This window comes from Pygocentrus nattereri, chromosome 14 (assembly GCF_015220715.1).
Source record: "Pygocentrus nattereri isolate fPygNat1 chromosome 14, fPygNat1.pri, whole genome shotgun sequence".
Classification (NCBI taxonomy): Eukaryota; Metazoa; Chordata; class Actinopteri; order Characiformes; family Serrasalmidae; genus Pygocentrus; species Pygocentrus nattereri.
Genome location: NC_051224.1, coordinates 12,651,073 through 12,675,224, shown reverse-complemented (window position 1 = coordinate 12,675,224; position 24,152 = coordinate 12,651,073). Strand labels below are relative to the sequence as shown.

Sequence of the window (24,152 nt, the reverse complement as noted above, 5' to 3'; positions counted from 1 at the left end):
AAGCTCACAGTGAAAGCCTAGAACACAACTGACTAATGAGTGGGCTAAAAGAGGAAGAAGTGGAGCATGACAACGAATTTGAACAAAAACAAACAAATAAGAATAAAAACACTTAAGTCACACTATCATTTTATTTATTTAAAAAGGTTTGACCTTTCCACAATGTCCAGCCTCACAACTGGTCACAGATTCAGCTGCAGGTCAATGTCTTTCAATAGCATGCTCCATTCATATCTGACTTAATGAGATGTTGAATAGTGTATACGGACGATTCATAATGCTTTATAACAACTGTTGTAGACGCCACCAGTTAGCCCCACAATGTGCATTTTGACATCAAATTAAACATTTGAAGCTATTCTGAAAAACAACTTCTCCTTATGCAATATATGTGTGCACTTGCAGCGACTCCCATGAGTCGAGCATGGAGAGCGAGCGCCATGAGCATTAATGTGACATGAGATTGTATGTATCTCTGTTTTGGTTCATTGCAAGAATTCTTTTGATGAAGGAAAAATGGGTCGAGCCCTTCAGGCAGTCCACAAACAGCATACACTTTTGTATACCGACAACAGAATCTAGTGTGTTCTGGAATGGTGTGGAAATCGAGCTGCTTGTGATTTCACTAGTGGAACGAAAGCTCTGCGATTTGTGGGATCTCTGAAACTAATTTACATAGCAATGACTTGGAATGGTTCAGATGAGGCATACATGGAACATTTACCAGATTCTGAAACAGCCTGTCAGCAACCCCCCCCCAACCAGTAGAAGAGTGAAATTAAGGGGCAGCTGTGTACCTTAAATAAGTTTTCTCAAGTGAAAGGGGCATTTGTTCCTTTTCATAACCTTAATATTTTAAAACAGAACAGTAAAATAAAAAGCCTGGAGATGAAACAGGGTGTGTGGAATCAGTACAACTTAGAAAATATAACTTCAATTGAGATGTATCCTTGAGGGTATCACTTCAGTGACAAGATGGGGTACTGCCCCAGTGACTGTTTATTACCTTTATGTCAGAGATTATGGGGCAAATTTAAGTTTTAGTCTAGTAAAATACATGTAGTTTCTTTAGTAAAGACAGTGGTTCTGTATAGAATCATGAACACTCAAAGAATCATTGCCATTTTTAAAGGGATTTTTGCACTGTACAAATGTTATATGGCTCTATATGGAACCTTTTTGAAAAGTGTTCTATATAGCACCAAAAATGTTTCAACTACTGTCAATTACCAGCATGTGTGGTATAATGGATGCTGATATATGCTAAAATGTTGTATATAGCACCAAAAAAAGGTTCTACTTTTGTTACAAAGTACTAACAAAGTGGTGTTCCAGATGCTGATATGCTGGGGTACGTTTCCCAAAAGTATTGAACAACTGCCATAGTTAAATGACAGGGAGAATATTATTTTGAAGACTCTCTCTCTTTCTCTACAGTTAACACTGTGGTTACTCAAATAGGCTTTTAGGAAGTTCAGTGCTGGTCACCAGCAATGGAAGTTGATATGCTGGTCACCAGCAAATCCTAGTGGGCATACAGCATAAACATTCATATCACATAGACCACTCCTCTTCCTCATTATTTCATTATTCTTCACTTGTTTGTTAAATTGTTTCTTCTTTGTCTCATAAGCTAGACGAAATAATTCTTCCCCACTATGTCTCCTGTATTCATTCTCTTTTTTCCATTTATTTTCTCAAGAGCAATAGCGTTCATCCTTTTCTTTTGGTCTCTGTGCCTTTTCTCTAGCCCCCCCACCCCTCCCTCTCTCTCTCTCTCTCTCTTTCTCTCTTTCTGTGAAAATTTGTCTATAAAATTAAAGCAGTGTTTAGTCAAAGTGCTCCAATTTCCTCCTACACACCAAAGAAATACAGTCAGGTGAACTGGAGATGCTACACTGGCCCTAGGTGTGAGTGTGTGTGTGTGTGTATGTCTATGTGTCTGTGCTGTGACAGACTGGCAGCATGTCCAGGGTGTTTCCTGCCTTCTGTCCAATGACTGCTGGGATCAGCTCCAGCACCCCCATAACCCAGAAGGTTAAGCGGCTCAGATAGTGCGCATGTGTATGTTTAGTCCAAGGGGCTGATGGCCTTGCTGGCTGACAAGGAGCGACATTTATTGGGAAGCCGTCCTTCAGAGAGAGGGAGAGAGGGGGAGAGACATGACATCCTCAAACCCCCACGCCTATGTTTCTTCCCTCCGTCTGTCACTCCATTCCTCATATGTGTGTGTGTGTGTGTGTGTGTGTGTGTGTGTGTGTGTGTATGTGTGTGTGTCTCTCTCCATGCATTTAGCTCTTTGAAGGAACCATATGCCCCTAGGCATGACAGGAAAACAAGAAATTGACATTGTGGGGACATTTATCTGTAGTCATGAGGATTTTTTCTTACTTGGAGGCATAGCCCTGATAATACCTCACAAAGTAAGGGGTGTGGGATATGGGAAAAAAAATAACATTGCTATATTTTTTGCAATACACAATATGCACCAGAATTTTTATGCAAACAAGTTGGAATGGATAAAATACAAGACAAAAACAGTAGAGCCATATTTCAGAAACCCTGTAAAAAGCTGCTGCATGGATCAAGCTTGTGACTCACTCACTTGCTCATGTTTAGCAGGTTAAAGACTCATCACAAGGGGCTGCTCAACACACATTTAACTGTTTATTTACTGAATTTAATACATTTCATTTGAAAAACAAAAAATGTGGCCTGAGCAAAAGACATTTTTCACCCCAATATGTTAAACTCATTAAAAAAGAAACATTTAAAAAGTTTTCCCTGTAGAGGATGTTTTAACTTATTTTTACCAAATCAACAATACATGTAGTTTGACTACATGTGTTAAATTTTTTTGCTAATGACTGTATATTGAGATATATTATTTCAGAAGAATAGTAAGAAAAAAATTCAACAAACTAATATAACGAGGTAACGGCATAATGGGCTAAGTTTAAAACAGGTATTTGTTACTATGCAGTTATTATATAATGTTTGGTGTTTATAGACTTTAGAATTACTGTGATTAGCCTTTTTATGGTACATGTAATTGTTGCACACTGAATTACATTGTTTTATCTTTTCCAATATATTAACCAAAAATGACTTGGACAGTGTTTTAACTTACTTTCACTAAGAAAATCAACAAGATTTGATTTCATTTGACCAATTTATTTAAACTTTTGTACAAAGCCCCAATAATGACATCCTGTATAAATAAAAATAATGAGTGGCCACAACATAATTATCTTGCTCCCATGCTTTTTTTTGCATAGACATGATTTAGTAAGGTGTGGGAACGAGATCCTAATGTGTGGCCATGACTCAGTAAGGCATGATCTCGGTCATGGCCATTCTTTATTAATGCATGGGAACGAAATCCAATGTGTGGCCACCACTTAGTAAGGATTTGAGAACATGATAATTAAGTCGTGGCCACGCATTGTTTTTATTTATATGAACGAGCAGGGCTTTGTACTGTTGCATAATAATAATGTTTTGTTAGTTAGACAAGACACAAATGCTAGCTAGTGTAGTTCTTTTGTTATTTTCTTTTCCTTGGTGCCGTCTGTGTTCTCCCCCAGGCTGGTCCAGTTCCTCAACATCCCGGTTTGTTGTCTTGATGTTTTGTGAGCATTTGTGTCTGTAGTATACTGTGGATGTCCTTGAAATAAATCTGTTTTTCTGTATACTCTGGTTACCTCACTGGTTGGCCATCTCCACCTACTCACACCACACATGTTACTGTCCCCACACCCTCCCCTGGACTGTAGCTAGTTGTGGGAACGCAACACATGGCATAATGTGTTGGTCTGATTCTATGGGAGTTTTTACTTTGCAAATTAATGTCACATTAACATAACACAGGCCAATAAAGAAGGTACAACTTGATGTTTAGATCTAAAAGATAACCAGATAATGTGCTTACAGCCTCATAAGACACATTATTCACTGAGTTTTGACTGAGTACTCGGTCATTCTCTTTCAACTCACTCACAATAAAAAGATTCATCCACTCAGGTAAGGGGTTCGAAGCACAACCCACGTGACAAAATGCTCTTCTGCACTTCCACCAGAGAGGGCTCAAAAACTCACATAGTGCAGATTTACTACTACCACTGAAGATAATAAATGACATCGTCATATTGTCTCCCTACCACACGGGCTACTAGGAACAGTGATACTCTAACAAGGAACACAAGCTGAGTGTGGACCCAGCCAGGGCGAAAAGGATGGCGGATAAGAGCGAGGAATTGTGTGCGGGGTGGGGGGGGGTGTGTATATCAGAGAGAGAGAGAGAAATTATCAGTAGCCCTTGATGAGCTCGACTCAGCTGTTTCTCATCTCTCTAACTCACCAGCCCTCAATCTCACTCTCACACTGTTTTACCACACCTCAATCAATCTTCATTATTTTTTTCTCTCTCTTTCTCTCTCTCTCTCTCCCTCCCCAACCTTCTCACCTCTTTAACAGGCAGTTGCTGGAATCTCTCAAGTGAAAAACCTCCCCTATCTCCCTCGTTTCTCTCTGCTCTCTCCATCCTCCCCTATCACAATGCTGCTTCTTTAATAAACAGCGCTCCTAGGGTGCTGCAGGATCCAGAGCTGTCTATTCTGGCTAACTAGTGTCAGCAATGCATGGAACCCTAATATAGGCTTCATAATGCCTCTGCAAGAGCGACACAGTTTTCCCTATTTTAATGCAACACCCTTTCTGTCTGCACCACGGACTGAAAAGATGATGAGCATGTGGGCCAATCTCGCAAAACCATCTTAACATATGTTCATAAGTCTTTAAGTGTTATGAGCTTCACACAGATAAACAGTATTCATATTATTTAGGTTATGAACCGGAGCTCTACAGCAATAAGTTTGAGGATTTCTTTCACCCTGATTCTCACTACTGCAGTGACCACAGATCTCCGTGATCATCACTGATATTTATTGTTTTTTTTTTTGTAAACTAGGAAAAAACTGACAGATCTCTAATATTTTTTGTAAACTTTTGAGGAAGTGAACTAAAACAACACGTTTCATAACAAGTAAATATTAGTCACAAAATCTGTCACTGTTAGTGTGTTTCTGAAGTGAGACAAAATTGCAAAACTCATTTTGTTATCAAAAAATCAAAGATATCAAAATTCTCTAATCATCTACATATCAAATAATGGCATATCAAATCAAATCATGTTTGTTACATCACATTTAAACAGGTACAAAGGTGAGTGAAAATCTGCATAGCCCCCTTGTATTAAAATACAAACATCTATAAAAAAATATAAACACAATTTAGACTCCAAATATATGCACAATGTAGACATTAATATACACTACTATTGCACCATTTCCAATGTCCAGTTTTGTAACAGTAATACAAGTTATGAAATAAAAGCTATGGTATGTACCGTTGTAGATATTTCCATGTATGCAATTAATGAGTCTGAGGTTCATAAGCATGGTACACAGGGGATAGAATATTGATATGTTCCAGACTATACAAGATATGGATAGAGGATGTGCAAAATGTCAATCTATATGTGTAGGTATAGATCGATTAAAGTTACAGTAAGATCAGTGGGAGTCTGTCATATCTGAGAAGCCCTGAAAATAACAGCATATGGCATGTGTGATCACCTCATATAAATACTCTGTAATTTGAATTGACTAAAATATTCACCAAAATATTAAGCACAATTAGTTTGGAGTTCATTGGGTTAACTCTACTTTCCTAAGCAAGTGAACCAAACCAACAAAATGTTTTGTGGCACAAGCAAAAGGAAAAAACCTCAAGGACTTTCAATGTGTTGCCAGTAGTGAAATACAATTTAAATTCAATTACAATTTTGTAAAATTTCATTTTTATATAGTCTATAGTACAAAAAAAAAAAAAAACCATGATGTCCTAACAATCAAGTGGATATTTTGTTGATCCAGCATGATTTATTTAAATTAAATAAGTTGTGGAGAGTTCCAGTGAAAGGAACTCCTAATGCTTCAGCAGATCAAGAGATTTTGGACAATTTCATGCTCCCAACTTTGTGGGAACAGTTTGGGGACGGCCCCTTCCCGTTCCAACATGACTGTGCACCAGTGCACAAAGCGAGGTACATAAAGACATGGATGAGCGAGTTTGGTGTAGAAGTACTTGACTGGCCTGCACAGAGTCCTGACCTCAACCCAATAGAACACCTTTGGGATGAATTAGAGTGGAGACTGCGAGCCAGGCCTTCTCGTCCAACATCAGTGCCTGACCTCACAAATGTGCTTCTGGAAGAATTCTCATAAATACAGTAAACCTTGTGGAAAGCCTTCTCAGAAGAGTTGATGCTGTTATAGCTGCAACGGGTGAGCTGACATCTTATTAAACCCTATGAATTAAGAATGGGATGTCATTCAAGTTCATATGCATGTGAAGGCAGACAAGCAAATACTTTTGGCAATATAGTGTACATCAGGCTTGATTTATTTGTCTCATACACAAAGACAATTCAGTGTACTTTACACAAATAAAAGCAAAAAGGAACATCAAAAGGAAAAATAAAGACAAAGTGCATAGGAATAAAAAAAAGATCTCAAAGAACATAATTAAGAGAAAGTACAAAGTCATAAAGTGGAATAAAACATAAAACAGAATTAAAACAAAGGACTTAAGTGTTATTAACATTAGCTTATTCAGGGTAAAGTGCAGTACTAGTACAGTGCCAGTTATAGAACTCAACCATAAGCACATGAAAAGAGAAAAGTGTTTAACCTGGATTTAAAAATCTCTTTTATGAGCAAGTCTAAGATCTTCCAGCAGTTTCTTCCAGTTGTATTCAGCACAACAACTACATGCTGCTTCACTATGTTCAGTCTGAACTCTGGGCTGTGCTAGTTGATCTGAGTCCATGGACCCAATAGACCTACTCACTTTATATTCCTTAAACATAGAGATGTATTCTTATCCTAAACCGTTCATTGGTTCAAAGACAGCACTTCAAAATCTACTCTGTAACAAACTGGAAGCCAGTGTAAAGATTTGACCTGGAGTCATGTGCTTTGTTCTCCAAGTCCTGCTCAAAACTATCAGCTGCATTCTGAATAAGCTGTAGCTGTTTAATGGTCTTTTGGGTTGTCCACTCTACTTGAGGTAAAAGCATGAATTAGCATCTCAAGGTCTTTTTATGACAAACCCTTGATTCTGGCTATATTATTAAGATGACAGAAGGTTGTTTTGGTGATTGCTTTGATATGACTGGTGAAGGCAAAACCCGAGTCTGTAGTTTCAGACTAGGTCTGTTCACTACTAATAATTTTGTCTTTGTTTGCAAACAATAATTTCTGTATTGTCCTCATTTAATTGAGGAACATTTTGACTCATCTAATTATTTATATGCTCCAAACTTTGACAATAAGTACATTGGGCAGAAATCATGTGGTAAGAAGGCCAGATAGACTACATGGACAGAAGTAATGACACATCTCTGAATCATTGAATTCAGATGTTTCATTCAGTTTCATTGCCACATGTGTATAAAATTAGTCACCTAGCCATGCACTCTGCCTTTAAAACATTTGTGAAAGAATGGATTGTTCTAAATAATCACTAAATTCGAGCATGTTACTGTAATAGGTTGGTATAGTGTAGTGGTTAACACCTTTGCCTTCTACACTGTAGACTGAGGATCCCCGACCAGGGCAAGCACCCTACACTATACCAATAAGGGTCCTTGGGCAAGACTCCTAACACCACCTTGGCCTACCTGTGTAAAATGATCAAATTGTAAGTCGCTCTGGATAAGAGCGTCAGCCAAATGCCATAAATGTAAATGTAATAGGATGCCACTGTTGCAACAAATCAGTTTGCAAAGTTTCTACACATTCTATGATTGACTCTGAGTGGTATTGTTGAAAAGTAAAAGCATTTTGGAACCACAGCAACAAGCCATGGGGTGTCCGATCACGTAAAGTTACAGAGTGGGTCGCCAAGTGCTGAGATGCATAGTGCATTAAAGTGGCAAATGCTCTGCTGACTCCATAACTGCAGAGTTTCAAACCTCCTCTGGCATCAACAGCACAAAAACTGTGCACCAACATGGGTATTCATGGCCAAGGAGCTGCATGCATACCTTACATCACCAAGCACAATGCCAAGCCTCTGAAGGAGGGCGCCACTGGACTCTGGAGCAGTGGAAACATTCTGTGGAATTACGAATCATGCTTCTCTATCAGGCAGTCTGAAGGTGGAGTCTGGGTTTGGCGAATGCCAGGATAACGTTACCTGCCTTAAGTGCACTGTGCCAACTGTAAGGTTTGGCGTTGGAGGGATGATGCTATACAGTTGTTTTTCCAATGGTTGGCTTAGAGAAGTCTTAATGCTTCAGCAGTCCAAGACATTTTGGGTAACTGTAAGCTTCCAACGTTGTGGGAACAGTTTGGAGAAGACCCTTTTCTGTTTTAGCATGACTGAGCCCCAGTGCACAAACCCAGGTTCACAAAGGCATGGCTGGGTGAGTTTGGTTCGGGCCCTCTCGTCCAACATCAGTGTCTGACCTCACAAATGCTCTTCTGGATAAATGGGCTAAAAATTCAAACAGACAGACTCCAAAATCTTGTAGAAAACTAGATCAAATAATCAAATGCACTCACAATATGAAAGAATATGCAAAGTTCATAATACAAGTCTAAACACACAGCTGAAAGGTAGCGAGCCAAGTTCAAGAGACTGGCAGAGAAATTTACACAGGTACTCATAACAGCTTGCACTGCTTGAGAAAGAAAGGAAGGTAAGACAATAGACCATGAACGTGTCTCATGTCCACAGTAGTTTTTTTTTAATATATATATATATATATATATATATATATATATATATATATATATATATATATATATATATATATATATATATATAGTATGTAACTCTAGGTCTAAAAACAAGTCCTACTCCAGCCCTGGCCTTACTTAAAGAATTTCTTTAATCTGATTTTCATTATTGACTGCAGAAATAAATAAAAATTGACACTTTTTCTAAGCAGAGATTCCAAGAATATCCATCTCTAATTCTTGTAAAGGAAATCAAACATGTAAACGTGTCTGGTTGCTCTAGATGTGTGGATTTTTGTGGATGACACATGCAGTTCTAGTATAAAGCATTATATATGCTTAGTTTGATGGGTGTGCATTCTCACAGGAAAAAATATCCTATTTTAAAAAATGAATGAGATTTTTTTTTTAATTCTTTTATTTATTTTTTTTACTTTACGTACGTTTATAAGCACATACTTTTATACTTCTTGAGCAAAAAAAATCTAAGCCATACTGTCATTTTTCCTTGAGTGTTTTTTTAAAATCACTAGTACTTTTACTTAAGGGACTTGTGTACTTCCACCACCTCTGATAAAACACAAATGTTATCAGTAAATGACATGATGTTTTAAAACAGGCCCTCCGCTGTCCATTACTAAAACCCCTTCCCTGCTTACCCACTTTGGAAACTAGTGACATGAGCACAATAAGCAGAATTCACCATGTGATTCACAAACGTCACACAATTTCTTTAAAAAAAAAAAAAAAAAAAAAGTATAAAAACCTGCCATGCACAATGGCTTCCATGACATTGTCACCAGTGTCAGCGTAACCTTGAGCATGATTTCAGTTGATGGCATCCTCTGAAGTCAGGGGTTGCTAAGCAAAAGTAAATGCAGTATTTGGGCAAGAGCATACAGTAGCAGATTGGAAGCAGGGAGAGAAACGGGAAGAGGGAGAAAGAGAAAAGAAAGTTTCGGAGAATGTATACTGAATGAAAAATCCAAATGAAAGCACTCACGTTCAGGCTCCAGGCTTTTCTTTTATAATGTAAAAATCTCCTCTCCAGTTTCGGGTTGCCTTTTATTATCTACAGGGAATTGGGAAATGAGAGAAGGAGAGAGTGAGAGTGTCGGTGTAAAAATGAGAGAGACAGGAAAGTAATTACTGGCACCTCTTTTTTTTTTTACTGGGATACTGCACAGAAAAAACATGTCTTTAACAACTATCCAGGCGACAATATTTTAACCGGCCACAAACGAAATGATTTGCTAATCGGCTGAGGCCGTCCTGCTGGCAGAATGCATGTGATGAACACCGTCCACACATACTCACTCTTTCAGGAGCTTTCAGAACCAGCCAAATTAAGGCACCCAAAGTGCTATTTCTCTAACGTCTACCCAGCAAATTGCTGCTTCATTTTGTTACTTTTGTTAGTAACCCTGGGTATTGGCAGTGTGGTAAATGGGACATAATAGCCCCAGTGCAAAAATAAATACATACCCCTTCATATAAGTTACCTTCAGTGAATAAAATAATGCCAATAGAATTTGCTTGCACACTCACTATTGCTGTGTCTCAACTAAAGTGATGCTCTAATAATGGCTTATGGCTGAAACCAGTTATCAGAGCTACTAAGAGTAAAACACAAACTGGATCACTGAGAATTAAAAGGCCCAAATCATGGAAAAACTAATTTCTTTGGCTTTTTAAAGTGAGTTTAACACTGTATGTAAACACTGTTAAAGTTTTGAAACATACCATGTGTAACGTAGAGGCTGATGAGACAGACAAGGAGAGTACATGCACGTCCTTATGCGGATAATCCAAACAACAGGCAGGCAAATAAACAGTACTCGGATCCATTGAGAACACACCAAAACATGGTAACAGAGAGAACTACTAAGAATATGAACCAATAGAAACCACAAGCAGGGACCGCCAAAGATCACATACCTAAACCAGGAACATACAACAACACTGGCCAAGGAACAAAAGAAACAAAGGGGGATATATACTTACACAGAAGACAAGGAACACCTGAGACTAATGAGAGAGCGGGGTTAGGAAACAAAGAACAGGTGAAGGCTGAAGTCAGGGCAGGACAGGGGAGGAGCTAACACAACAACAAAAGCACATGGCACCAGAAAACAAAGGTACATGGTAGATGTAAACAAAAGCACATCAAACACGGAAACAAAACAACGGGACGTGGCAAGATAACATGCAAAAACAGGAAGGGACAGAGATTGAGATCTACAACACAAATACAGGCACTTATAATAAATAACTTTCTAAACCCACCAGTGAACCTACATGTGTCCTTTAATTTTTTATGCAATGTTGATGACAGTAAAATAGTGGTAAATGTGAAAAAAATATGTTTTCTTCTGGAACTGCTTTGCCTTAAAAATGCCCTGTATGTCTCTCTCCATCCTAAATGAATTTTTTAAAATAATTGTTGGCCTATACTTTCATAAAACAATCTCAGACATCAGGCAATGTATTCATGACCATTTCAAATTTAATGTATGAATTTATTTCAACATAAACGTCAATCTTTTAAATGCAACAGATAACCAACAAGTGCTCAGCCTGTGTAGCCTACTCAGCAAAAGGAAGCCTGTTGCCAAAGCATCCCAGGAGGCTCCTCAGGAAGTTGCTTGAGAGACTGTGAGTGTGTAAAGCTGCCTTAAGGCACAAGAGGGGCCAGTGTGAAGAATCAAAAACAAAAAATAGTTTTGATTTGTTTAATATTTTTTGGTCACTGCTATTTTATAGCTTTGATGTCTTCAGTGCTCTAAAATGTGGATAAATAGTTCCATGTCCTAAACGTTTGACTGGCAGTGTAGGAATCTTAGTCTTTCTGAATCAGCAAGTTCCTCCAAAATCCAGCTGGCAGAGCATGTGTGTAAAATGACACACTGAATAAAAAAAAAAATTCTAAATTCCTGCATAATCCAATCACTGAGATGTAAACTGTAACGATGTGAAATGATGTGAAATGATTCATTGCTTAAAAAAAAAAAAGAAACCAACTTACCAACTTCATTACTTTAGTGGGGATGGGAAAGCAACAGCTACAATGCAAATCTAGACATTATATTTTTTATATATTATTCTTCCTCACAATAACTGACATTTACCATGAACGTATTTAACAAAAAAATTTTTTGATGGTAAATGTTTCTCTGAACTGTCATTAAACAACGTCTTAGTCATCAGGCAGGATATTCATAACCATTTCCTGTGATCATTTTCTTTGAGGGAGCTTTAAGAAGCATTTAATTCTTCAGACATCTGTTTCTATGGAACAGAGCATTTCACATCAAACCACTCTGACTTGCTTTGTTTACATCTTTACCATTTAATTACACAGAAATGTAAATAAATTTGGGGAATTCTTGGCTGGTGGCTACATAAGAATGATGTAAAATTGCACAAGCAGTGCTAAAAGGGGTCTAAAAAGGCATCGGTTCTTTATAGGTGTGAAAGCTGGAAAATAAAAAAAGCAGCACAAAAAGTATTGATTCCTTTGAACTTGTTGAGAAAGACTTCAGAGTGTCCTGGCGGCAAAGAAAACAAACAAATAGATTCTTGACCAAATCAAGCCTGACCCCTCACTTGAAACTAACCAAACTGAAGCTCTCTTATTTTGGCCATGTTGTGAGAGTAAACCAGTTTATTGGAAAAGACAATCATGCCTGGAACAGACAATGGTAAGAGAGGAAGAGCAACAAGACAGATGGACAGAATCAGAAACATCACGAACAAGCCATTAAGAAGAATAAAGACCCAAACCGAAGACAGGATATTCTGGAGAAACAAATAAATAATTAAATAAATAAAGGTGTTGGGGGACCAATCACCTCCAGTGCTACCGCCTGGCCTGCACTTCAAGCAGTTACAGCAATTTTTTTGACCTATTCTCCTGAGTCATGACTTCTAGCTCCTTTAGCATTCAAATACTAAAGCAGAACTAGATCTGGTGTATGGGTCACACCAGACCATGAGATTCCAATTCATTAGAGCCAGACCACTGGGATATGAAGATGAATGGAAAAGAATAAAGGCCCGGGCTGGAAGAAGGGAGACGGAGAGGGAGAAAGAGGCTGAGGGCGGCCTAATGGCTTACAGGGGGAGATTACATATTCATAGCTGCACACAAATACACACTGCTGCATAGCAGCGAAGGAGCAGCACTCATGCAGGGCAAATCCTTTTCACTCACACACACACACACACACACACACACACACACACACACACACACACACACACACACACACACACACACAGATTACTGAGCTGTAGCAGACACACTCCAGTATGGGGGGATTAAGAGTGAGGTCACTGATTCACATCAAATAACACACTTCTCCACTGTACATACATACAGACACACTTCTGGCCTTCGAAATACTCACCTTCCATATCTCGTGCTGTCACCTTGTACATTTCATTTGACAGGCAGTTATTGCTGTGACCCCGGCTGAACTCTTGCTGCAAGGTGACCGTTTGGGTAGCCAAAGGTCATCACCCTCACCATCAATTCTCTCTTGCTCTCCAATGCACAGACAGCATGGTCCATGTTATTGTTGGCTTATTGATGAAACCTTATGGATTTAAAACTTGTGGCTCAGTGATTTGAAACAGCCTCTGTATCTTGTGGCTTGTCATAGAAAATAAATAACTCAACATCGTTAGCTAAAACATTGCATGTTAGATGTTTATTTGCATTAATTTTCTCATCACGTCATTGCAGAGTTTGCAGAACCTTAAGCCTAAAAATCTTCTGATTTTCATAGATGACATTGTCCGCCTTTCATCATCGAGATCCAGTAACAGCAACAGTAACTGCATTGTCCAGCCAATGAGTGGATGGGTCATTCTCCACTTGGAGTGGAAAACCATGTCACAAAGGTTGCAGGGCTTAATAATATTAAGCACAGCTCCAAAAGTCAGTATGTGCACAGTTGACGTAAGATGAAATAATACTTCTCCTTTATGATTTCTCTGGTAGTTGCTCTGCATATGCAAAACAGCTCGTCACTAAACCAATTTTCAACATTTGAGAAACCATTTTTATTATAAAACAATATTTTAAGAGGTTTAACTTACTTAATTTGTATAAAACAGATTTATGTTCACTTTTTATGTCATTAAAGTTACACTACATTTTAAAAATATGTATTTTATGTAAAAAATACATTTACCACAAAGATTTTGGTCACTGGTGTCATCGGGACTCTTATATTTTAACACAGTATTTTCATCTCTATTAAACTGCTTTTTTTGGGTGGAGGCTCATCAGATAGGAAGCATCTCAAGGCATGAGAAGGTCCACACTAGCTCACTATATTTCATTAGTTTATTAATAATTTTGTTTATCAGGCAGCTCATAACTTCTATGTGTCACTGGCGTCATGTGCTTTAATGGCTGGGTAATTAATGTTTTGTCAAAATAATGATTATTGATTGAAGTATTGATTTTAAACAGTTGCAAAAGGTCACCTGACCACCAATGAGAATACCAGAATGTCACTGGGTCACAGTCACTGGTTTTACACTATATTTACACTCACCGGCCAGTGAAAGGTTGGACCTCCTTTTGCCTTCAGAACTGCCTTAATTCTTCATGGCATACTTTCAACAAGGTGTTGGAAACATTCCTCAGAGATTTTGGTTGGTTATTTGAGTTACTGTGGCCTTTCTATCATCTCAAACCAGTCTGCCCATTCTCCTCTGACCTCTCACATCAACAAGGCATTTTCGTCCACACAACTACCGCCCACTGGATATTTTCTCTTTTTCGGACCATTCTCTGTAATCAGCAGTTTCTGAAATACTCAGACCAACAACCACGCCACGTTCAAAGTCACTTAAATCACCTTTCTTGCCCATTCTGATGCTCGGTTTGCACTTCAGCAAGTTGTCTTGACCACCTCTACATGCCTAAATGCATTGAGTTGTGGCCCTGTGATTGGCTGATTAGCTATTTGTGTTAACAAGCAATTGAAGAGGTCGGTGAGTGTATTTTAAGTGCCAAGAAATTATGACCCTTCTTTAAAGAGGGTTTCCCACTGTAAAAGTAAAAGTTCAGTTACATATAATAGTAAAACCACATTTTATTAATCCTGGTTTATATATTTAGATGACATCATCATCCACAGTCATCAGTATAAAGTGTCCAGTTAGTGTATATTCCAGTGACCGTAAAATATGTTTGGAATTAAGCTCTCCTGTTTGCATGTATAAAAATAGAAGATGTTGACTGACATATTAAGAGTATTTAATTTTGGAATTAAATGAATGCATTTTTAAAAAATGTATCCACCTGAATGTCCTGGCTATATTATATATACAGTCAATAGTTCAAGTCCTCCATGATTGTAACTTCTGTTCATATAACTTGTGGAATCTTGTTAAAACGGACACTCTCAAGCTTTCCATTTCCATTTTGCTGTGTGTTAGTTTGCTTGTCATTGATATCCCTGCTGAAAGTGCTGAAGATACCACTTTAAAAGCCATTCAAAAACTGTATTTGAATGAGAGGGCTACAACTGTGGCTTCTATCATAGCAACACGCAACGTGATGCAGCTGGCCTTCAGCCCCTTCAGCCTACAGATGGTTCAATGGGTTAATTTACCATGGTTAAAAGACTTAGTGGTCTTAATAATTGTGCCTTAAAACAATATTAAAGCATTATTAACACAGTAGCCATAAAATCCAATTTCGACCTGTTTTGGAGGTCCCATTTTTTCTTCAATAAGGTTTATGCAATATAATATTTTCTAAATGGTTTACAAAATCTAATATGTATAAAAAGGCCTTTTATCGTCACAGACACAGGATACTTTGATATGAATTACGTAATTTTGCTGTCTGTTTTATCTCTTTGTGGAGAATGTGAATTGTTTTCACAGCAGGGGGGTCTCAACCCTCCTTTCTCATCCTTCATTCCTCACTAGCAGCTCAACAGAGAGTCACAATACAGAGAAAACAGTGTCTTAGTTAAGCTTTTAACTTAGTAATTGGGGAAATATTTTTATTTGATTGTATTCATTTAGAATAGCAGAATGGCTACTAGGCAACCTGCAGAAAGAGGTTAATGCCTTAACATTGATCATTTTAACTAATTGTTTGCTAATGTTTTTTATCCATTATAATTTGTTCGCAGAACTAGAATAAATCATATATTGTGTCCTGAATGTCTTTATGTTTCGTGGTGCCATTTCACTCACATACATAACCAGGCCACTGTTGTGTTAGTGTCAATGGACCATGCTGAGAATGATCCACCATTCAAGTAATGCTGGTCAGCAGTGCTTCTATGATGGTCCCTTTCCATTGATGGACAGGCCAGAGGAGAGCTGCTAAGTTGTGCATGAACAGATGGGATACAGCCAGTAACTTTAAATGTTTCTGATAAAATGGCCAAAAAGTATAGGTGTTTAAAATAAACTAGTAACTCAATATATATCATCCAGGGAGCACATTGATTTTGGCCAACTATTTTCATACTTCAGTGATACAAATAAAAGAGCACTACATGATGGGTCTGCCTTTTTCACATCTCACAAAGTCGCACACACACACACACACACACACACACACACACACACACACACACACACACACACACACACACACACAAAGAGTGCTACAGAAAGAGTCCAATTCGTAAGCACAGCACAACAAACAATAAGGGCTACTACTACAAGTAGTGCTTGCAGTTTACCCAGACTTTCAGCACAAAAAAAGACAATGGCCCCCACTGGGAGAAACACACATACACTGCCCAAACACAGAGTGAGGAGGCAATATATGGAATGAAAGCATAGCAGAGGACAGAAGGGAGGGTGAGCAAACGAGGGAGAGAAAGAGATGGAGGGATTGGGGGAGAGGGGGTGGATTAGAGCAGGGTGTTTTACGAGGCTCTTAACATTTACTTCCCGACGGTTCAATTCTGTCTGTCTATTAGAGGCAGCACATCCTCCTACGTGCAAGTCATCCATCAAATATAAAGAGATGGAGAAAGAAAGAGAGAGAGAGAGAGAGAGAGAGAGAGAGAGAGAGAGAGAGCAAGGGCACTAGAAGTGATAGAGAAAGAAAAGTGGAGAGGAGAATTTGGTGGAGAATTTGGGGAGTGTTGAAATGACGAAGGAGCAAAAATGTTGTTGCTTGCTTTACTTATTTATTTTTTATTTATTATTCTTCTACCCTGGACGGGGTCAAAAGTTCTGAGAACGTTTATAGAGTGGCATTCTGAACTTAATTACAACCTGAACACACACACAGGCGCACACGGTTAATGAAACTGTCTGAGTGTTGAAAAAGCAGACACTGGTCAAAACACTGGTGACATTTCCTTGAAAAGCATTTGAAACGCAGTCACACAATGCCCAAACAAACAGTGCAGTGTACAGAACGCAGGTGGACAAAAGCTGAGGAAAATATGACTGAAATGTCAGGGACAGATAACACCGAGCCTTCTCTCAAAAGACAACGACAGAGATGAGGGGAAGGAAAAGGTTCCTGAGGAGCATCAAGAATGGAAATGTACATCGGCCGTTTTGGTTACTGATATTAATTCACAGTTAGTGAATGCTGAGATGTTGAGAACCTCATTGAACTCACTAATACTCACTGTAAATAACCTATTGACTTATTCCTTCATGCAAACCAACAAGGTCTTCAGAGATATAATACCAATTAGGAAGATCTATTGCCAATCAAAATCTATATGCAGTGGTCCTAACTAATTAGTCTGGAGATTCACTGCCTGAGACAGTCAGAGGCTGCTTTCAAAATGTTACCACACTGCTCACCACACTGTTCAGATACAGCTGAATTCAGTAGACCAGCTTTGCTCATCTGACATTTTCATGTATGAACCTCACATACACTCCATGAATATTTCTGTTTAGAACATTTTGACACACCTGAAAGTTCATGAAGATTTCAGCAGTTCACTCAATTCCCTCAATTAGAAAAGGTGATGATGCACACTTCTGCCAAAGACTGGAATTCTAACTATCAATACGAACATCCAATAAACTGTTAAGGTGAGCATAACTTCTGAGTCCTACACAGACAACCAAGAACAACTAACCAAGAGTCTTCCACTGCTGACTCTATAAGACTAAGATGCACTCTACTGGTTCAACATCTAAGCCCAGCGAATTTGGAATATCCTCTATTAGCTGTAGATTTACATCCAGAATGGTGAGACATTTTTTACTCGATGCAGCTCTGAATCTTCAGTCCTGACACATCCTCTTCTGGTTCAAGATCTAAGGCCAGAACAACAAGACATCTTCTATTGGTTCAAGATCCAAGTCCAGAATAATAAAACATCATCTACTGGTTTAAATCTAAGCCCAGAATGATGAGAATCTTCTACTTGGTGTAGTCTAAATCTATATCTGGCTCTAGCTCTGAAACATGCTCTAGATCAGAGTCTTGAAAACAGACACATCCTGGACTGCAGAGGTGCCCGGTCTAATTCAGAAAGTGCCAGTGTGGCTGTAGATGTTCATTTCAACAAAGCAGGAATGTACACAATCATTTGAAGACTAAGAAAAACCTGCAGCAACACCAACACCAGCTTCTATTGGTTTGAGATCTAGGTCCAGAATACTGAGACATTCTTTACTCAGTCTAGATTGAACTCAATAATATTCAAACATCCTCTACTCATTCAAGTTGTATGCTTGCCAGTTGGTATACCATTTTGTTTCATATGGTTCTGTTTTTGTTGTAGAACATTGACCACACTCTCCATTCCCTAGACCAGATCACCTCCTCCAGGAGATGTACTTTCCTGCAGAGATTAGTTCCAACCTGAAGTTAATACTCTGTCCCTGACCCTTACCTAACATTAAAGCATCTAATCTGGCCAATCAAGAAGTTGTGAACAAGTTAATTAACTGGAGTTGGTATGCTGGTGCTCTTGGACTCTCTTGGACTCAGCCACAGATAACTGTCACCTTTACAAGTTTTATAGTTAGCCAACCCCACCAAAAGACACTGCTAATTCTTTCACTTGCAAACTTTGATACTCAGTAAAGGAACATTGCACTTTAGAGTATGAATTCAGAGGCAAGACAAAGAATGATACTAGTAGTAAACCACTAAGAAATAAATAAACAACAAGAACAAGACGTAAACAGCTTCAGCTTTCTCCTTCGTGTTTCTCCTTGGTTTGGTATTATTCTCACCCAGGCCTCCATTAGCTGCTTTGGGAGCAGTGTCAACAGCCATCCAAATGAATCTATATTGAAATGTATTGAGGGGGAGATGGAAGTGAGTGAGAGAGAGAGAGAGAGAGAGAGAGAGAGAGAGAGAATAAGTAACCTTGTGTTCCCTTCAGTGGTGGCTCCCAGAGCAGCTTCCCTCTCCCTCCAGCAATTAATCATCTGATAGTGAGCTTACTCAAGTGTGTCTCTGCTCGCTCTCTCCTAATTAACCAGAGAGAGAGAGAGAGAGAGAGAGAGAGTGTGAGATAGAGAGAGAGAGAGAGAGAGAGAGAGAGAGAGAGAGAGAGAGAGAGAGAGAGAGAGAGAGATTGTCAGCTAAAAACAGAGAAGGGCAAGCTGAGATGCAGGGATGAGATGGAGTGATTGAGGGAGATAGGGGTGCGAAAGGAGAGTATGAAAGAGGGGAAGAGAGAATGGGTAAGCAAACGAGAGCAAGAATGAGCAAAACTGAGAGAGTATGAGTGAGTAAGTGTGAGAGAGATGGAGAGCAAGAGAGAGAGAGATAGCGACACAAATAGATAGAGATAGATAGATAGATAGATAGATAGATAGATAGATAGATAGATAGATAGATAGATAGAAAGAAAGAAAGAAAGAAAGAATGAAAGAAAGAAAGAAAGAAAGAAAGATGGGAAATAACAAGGCTGTCAGCTAAAAACAGGAGAAGGGCAAGCGAGATGTGAAGATGAGATGTAGTAATGGAAAGAAGGATAGAGGAGAAGGAGAGTGACAGAAGGAGAGAGAAAGAGAGAGAACAATGAAGAGAGAAAGAGAGGATGATAAAGAAAGAGAGAGAGAGAAAGAGAGATATGTGTGTGGAACAGAAGGAGATGCAAAGATATGGACGAGCTGCCATCCTCCACTAGTCTCTGAGGGATAGAGCACCACACTGCCATGCCACCAAGCATACTAAACAGCCTGACTGTCTGACTGAGCGCGTGTCTTCCTTGCTGAAAGTTTCTATGAAAGAGTGTGTTGTCATGGCATTAAGTGTTGATCCATCAGAATGGAATCAGTCTCATTTCATGAGATTCCTCCACAAATTCAAGTGCATGTGAATAAAGCACAGAATTCATGCATGTGTTATAGCAACATGTTAGAGCTTTAACTCACTCAGACACGTCCACCAGGTGTGTCTCCAATCGTAGCTGTAGACTTTGAGGGACTCTTTCATCTTTGATCCTTAACGGAGTTGAGCTGATGCTCTCTCTCTCAAACCCATGCGCGTGTAACCGCGGCCACCTGCCAGCCAATTAGGCGCATGGCTGAGGCAGGAGCAGCTGTACTGAGGCAGTCCAGAGACCACACATACACAAGCACATGCCACCAGGTGGACAACCTTGTGGTACATTGACTGGCCAGCGCTCCTCCCAACCACCCTGCAACAAGCATGCACGCCCAGTACTGATGAGTCCTGGAAGCATTTACAGCAGTCAGCAGCAAAACATACATAAACGAGTGTGCTGCAAAATCTGGGCAGCATTAAAGAGATCGTATCTGCTGAGCAACAGACAGTCAAAGCCAGTCAAGCACACAAACCTGTCAAACCATCATCACTCAGCTCGAGCCCACCTTTCACTACACAGCTTAAAGCCCTGTCTGGGAATAGATCCTCCTTTGAGCAAGTGAAGGTACCTTAGACATGATGTTAACCATGTTGCTTTAGCAGAAAGCTATATATATATATATATGTGTGTGTGTGTGTGTGTGTGTGTGTGTGTGTGTTTAATACTTCTATATATCTATATATAAGTATTAAGATATCTGGTAAAGAGGGCTGGATTTTAGCTCAAGAATCAGATTTCTCAGTGCATGTGAACTCGACTTGATGTTTTTTGTCAGGCATGAAGTTTACGTTGCATTTACATCACGTTTGCTTCTTTGAGTTTATTGGCCGTTGCAGAGCAGAAGCTGGAGTACTCAATGACGTATGCAGACCCAGAGGTTCTCCATTATCTGATTACTCAAGTTTATGTAAACACATTGAACATATTACTGACAAAATGTCATATTTATTATCGGATTATTAAGTGCATGAAAACACACTCATTCTTAACTTGGAATTTCTGGAAAATTCTGGAAAAACAAAGATAAAAATTGAAATACATATTGTTTTGATAAATAAATCTGTCAAGGTGTTCACTTAGCTACACTATATTTCCAACGTATTCAATCGCCCATCTACATCATTGAATTCAGGTGTTCCAATCACTTCCATGGCCACAGGTATATAAAACCAAGTCATGCAGACTGCTTCTATAAACATCTGTGAAAGAATGGGTCGCTTTCAGGAGCTCAGTGAATTCCAGCATGGTACCGTGATAGGATGCCACCTGTGCAACAAGTCTAGTCGTGAAATTCGCTACCAAATATTCCACAGTCAACTGTTAGTGGTATTATAACAAAGTGGAAGTGATTTGCAAGTCAGCCACGAAGTGGTAGGCCACGTAAAATGTCAGAGGGTCAGCAGATACTGAGGAGCAGAGTGCGCAGATGTCACCAACTTTCTGCAGAGTCAATCGCTACAGACCTCCAAACTTCATGTAGTCTTCAGATTAGCTCAAGATCAGTGTGTAGAGAGTTTCATGGAATGAGTTTCCAAGGCTGAGCAGCTGCATCCAAGCCTTACATCACTAAGCACAATGCAGAGCGTTGAGTGCAGTGGTGTAAAGCGCCGCCACTGGACTCTAGAGTAGAGGAGACGTGTTCTCTGGAGTGACGATTCACGCTTCTCTGTCTGGCAATCTGATGGACGAGTCTGCGTTTGATGGTTGCCAGGAGAACGGTACTTGTCTGACTGCATTGTGCCAAGTGTTTGGTGGAGGGGGGATTATGATGTGGGGGTGTTTTTCAGGAATTGGGCTTGTCCCCTTAGTTCCAGTGAAAGGAACTCTTAATGCTTCAGCAGGCTAACGAATTTTGGACAATTGCATGCCCCCAACTTTGTGGGAACAGTTTGGGGATGGCTCTTTCCTGTTGCAACATGACAGCACACCAGTGCACAAAGGTCCATAAAGACATGAATTTGACTGGCCTGCACAGAACCCTATAGAACACCTTTGGGATGAATTAGAGCGGAGCCAGGCCTCTTCGTCCAACATCAGTGTCTGACATCACAAATGTGCTTCTGGAAGCACACTCCTAAACCTTGTGGAAAGCCTTCCCAGAAGAGTTGAAACTGTTATAGCTGCAAAGGGTCGGCCGACATCATATTATAACCTATGGATTAAGAATGGGATGTCACTCAAGTTCATATGCATGTGAAGGCAGATGAGTGAATACTTCTGGAAATACAGTGCATGTCCAAACCTCTCACAGCAGAAATATATCCCTAGTTTGTAGCTAACACGTTTGTGGGTGGAGCAGGTAAGATCACTGACTAGCACATCGTAACATCTTAACATGCTGAAGTTCCTAACAGTGTCATGTCAAATTGTTGTAAACAACACACGTACATGCTATGAACAACTGAACAAATGACACCAGCAGCCCATTACAGATCAGCTGCAGGTAACAGCACAGCGCAGGTCTGTGGCATTTTATAACAGATTGGTGTCTATTTACCAGCAGAGCATCTATCTAGACTGACCGACTCACTCCTCTGTCCTCTGTAATGCAAAAATGGAGTGATGACAGAGAGGTAGAAGCGAGGGAAGGCAATCAGGCCCAACCCCTCCTCCTCCTCTTCCTCCCTCCATCCTATATCTGCTCTTCGTCCTCGTAAACCTCTGTCCTCCCCCTGTATTTCTGCTTTATGAGAGGAGGGCTAATACCCGGCTGGATTTACGAGTGGCAGCGGCAGCAGATTTAATATTTTAATTCTGTTTTATTGCTCCAGCACAGAGCCAAACGCGCAAGCTTTATTGGCATGTATTGCCACGGTGACTCAGTGACGGACAGGCCGAGTGGGGAGTGGGAAAGAGGGAAGGGGAGAGAGAGAGAGAGAGAGAGAGAGAGAGAGAGAGAGAGAGAGAGAGAGAGAGAGAGAGAGAGAGAGAGAGAGAGAGAGAGAGGGAGGGAGGGAGGGAGAGAGAGGAGCCAAAGGACAGCAGAGAGTGAGACATATGAGGGGAGAACAAGAGAGAAACAGAGAGAGAAAGAGACAGACAGAGAGCACAAGACGAGAGAAATTTAAAATGGTAAAATGAGAGACCGAGATGGAGAGTGAGAAAGGTAGCAAGATGAGAAAGAGAAAGAAATAGAGAGAGAAAGAAAGAGAGATGAGGAGAAAGAGAGAAAAGAGAGAAAGAGATATGGAATATTACTAAATGAAAGAGATGGGGAGAAGAGAGAGAGAGAGAGAGAGAGAGAGAGAGAGAGAGAGAGAGAGAGAGAGAGAGAAAGGTAGCAAAATTAGAGAGGAAGAAAGAAAAATAGAAAACTAACAGACAGCAAGAGAGAGAGACAGTAGGAAATAGTGAGAGAGAGAGACAGAGAGCGAGAGAAATTGAATGAGTGCGAGAGAAATGAAAAATTGTGAAATGAGAGAAATATGTGTAGATGATTATGAATATGAGAGAGAAAGAAAAATAAAAAAATGACAGAGAGCAAGAAACGAGAAAGAAATGCGGCAAAATGAGACAGAGAAAGAAAGAAAAAAGAACAATGATGGCGAGACACAGAGCGAGAGAGAACGAGAGTAAAGAGGGTGAGAGAGAAATGATAAATTGTGAAAGGAGAGAGGGAGCAAGAGATGAGAAAGAAAAGAAGCAATATGAGAGAGAAAAAAAAATGAGAGAGAAGGAAAAATGAGAGAGAACAGAGTAGAAAACAGCGAGAAACAGAGAACAAGAGAGAGTAAAAAATAGTGAGAGAGAGAGGGCCTATATAGAATTATCTATCCTTCCCCATCTCAACCTGCCAAAATTCTCTTCTTTTGAAGCGTCACATCATTCTCTCTCCTCCTGCTGTCAGGCCTGGAACTCCTCGTTCTGCCTTAGCAGGGCACGCACACACACACACACACACACACATCTCCAGTTCCACAGAGATTCACGGCCCCAGTGGTCCACTCGGGATCACACCACGCCGTTGATTCACAGCTTAAAGCCATCGACTCAGGGCTAATATCAGGATCGATTCACGACTCCCTACCGCCGC

General features: G+C 39.7%; 1 long non-coding RNA gene across 1 annotated transcript; it reads right to left on the bottom strand.

The window, feature by feature from the left end:
- Positions 1-17,897: 17,897 nt before the first annotated feature.
- Positions 17,898-20,300, bottom strand: LOC108412467. The gene is made up of 3 exons (XR_001856664.1): positions 20,166-20,300; positions 19,014-19,066; positions 17,898-18,086 (listed from the first exon to the last, which is right to left on the bottom strand). It is a non-coding gene; the product is annotated as an uncharacterized LOC108412467 (long non-coding RNA).
- Positions 20,301-24,152: the final 3,852 nt, after the last annotated feature.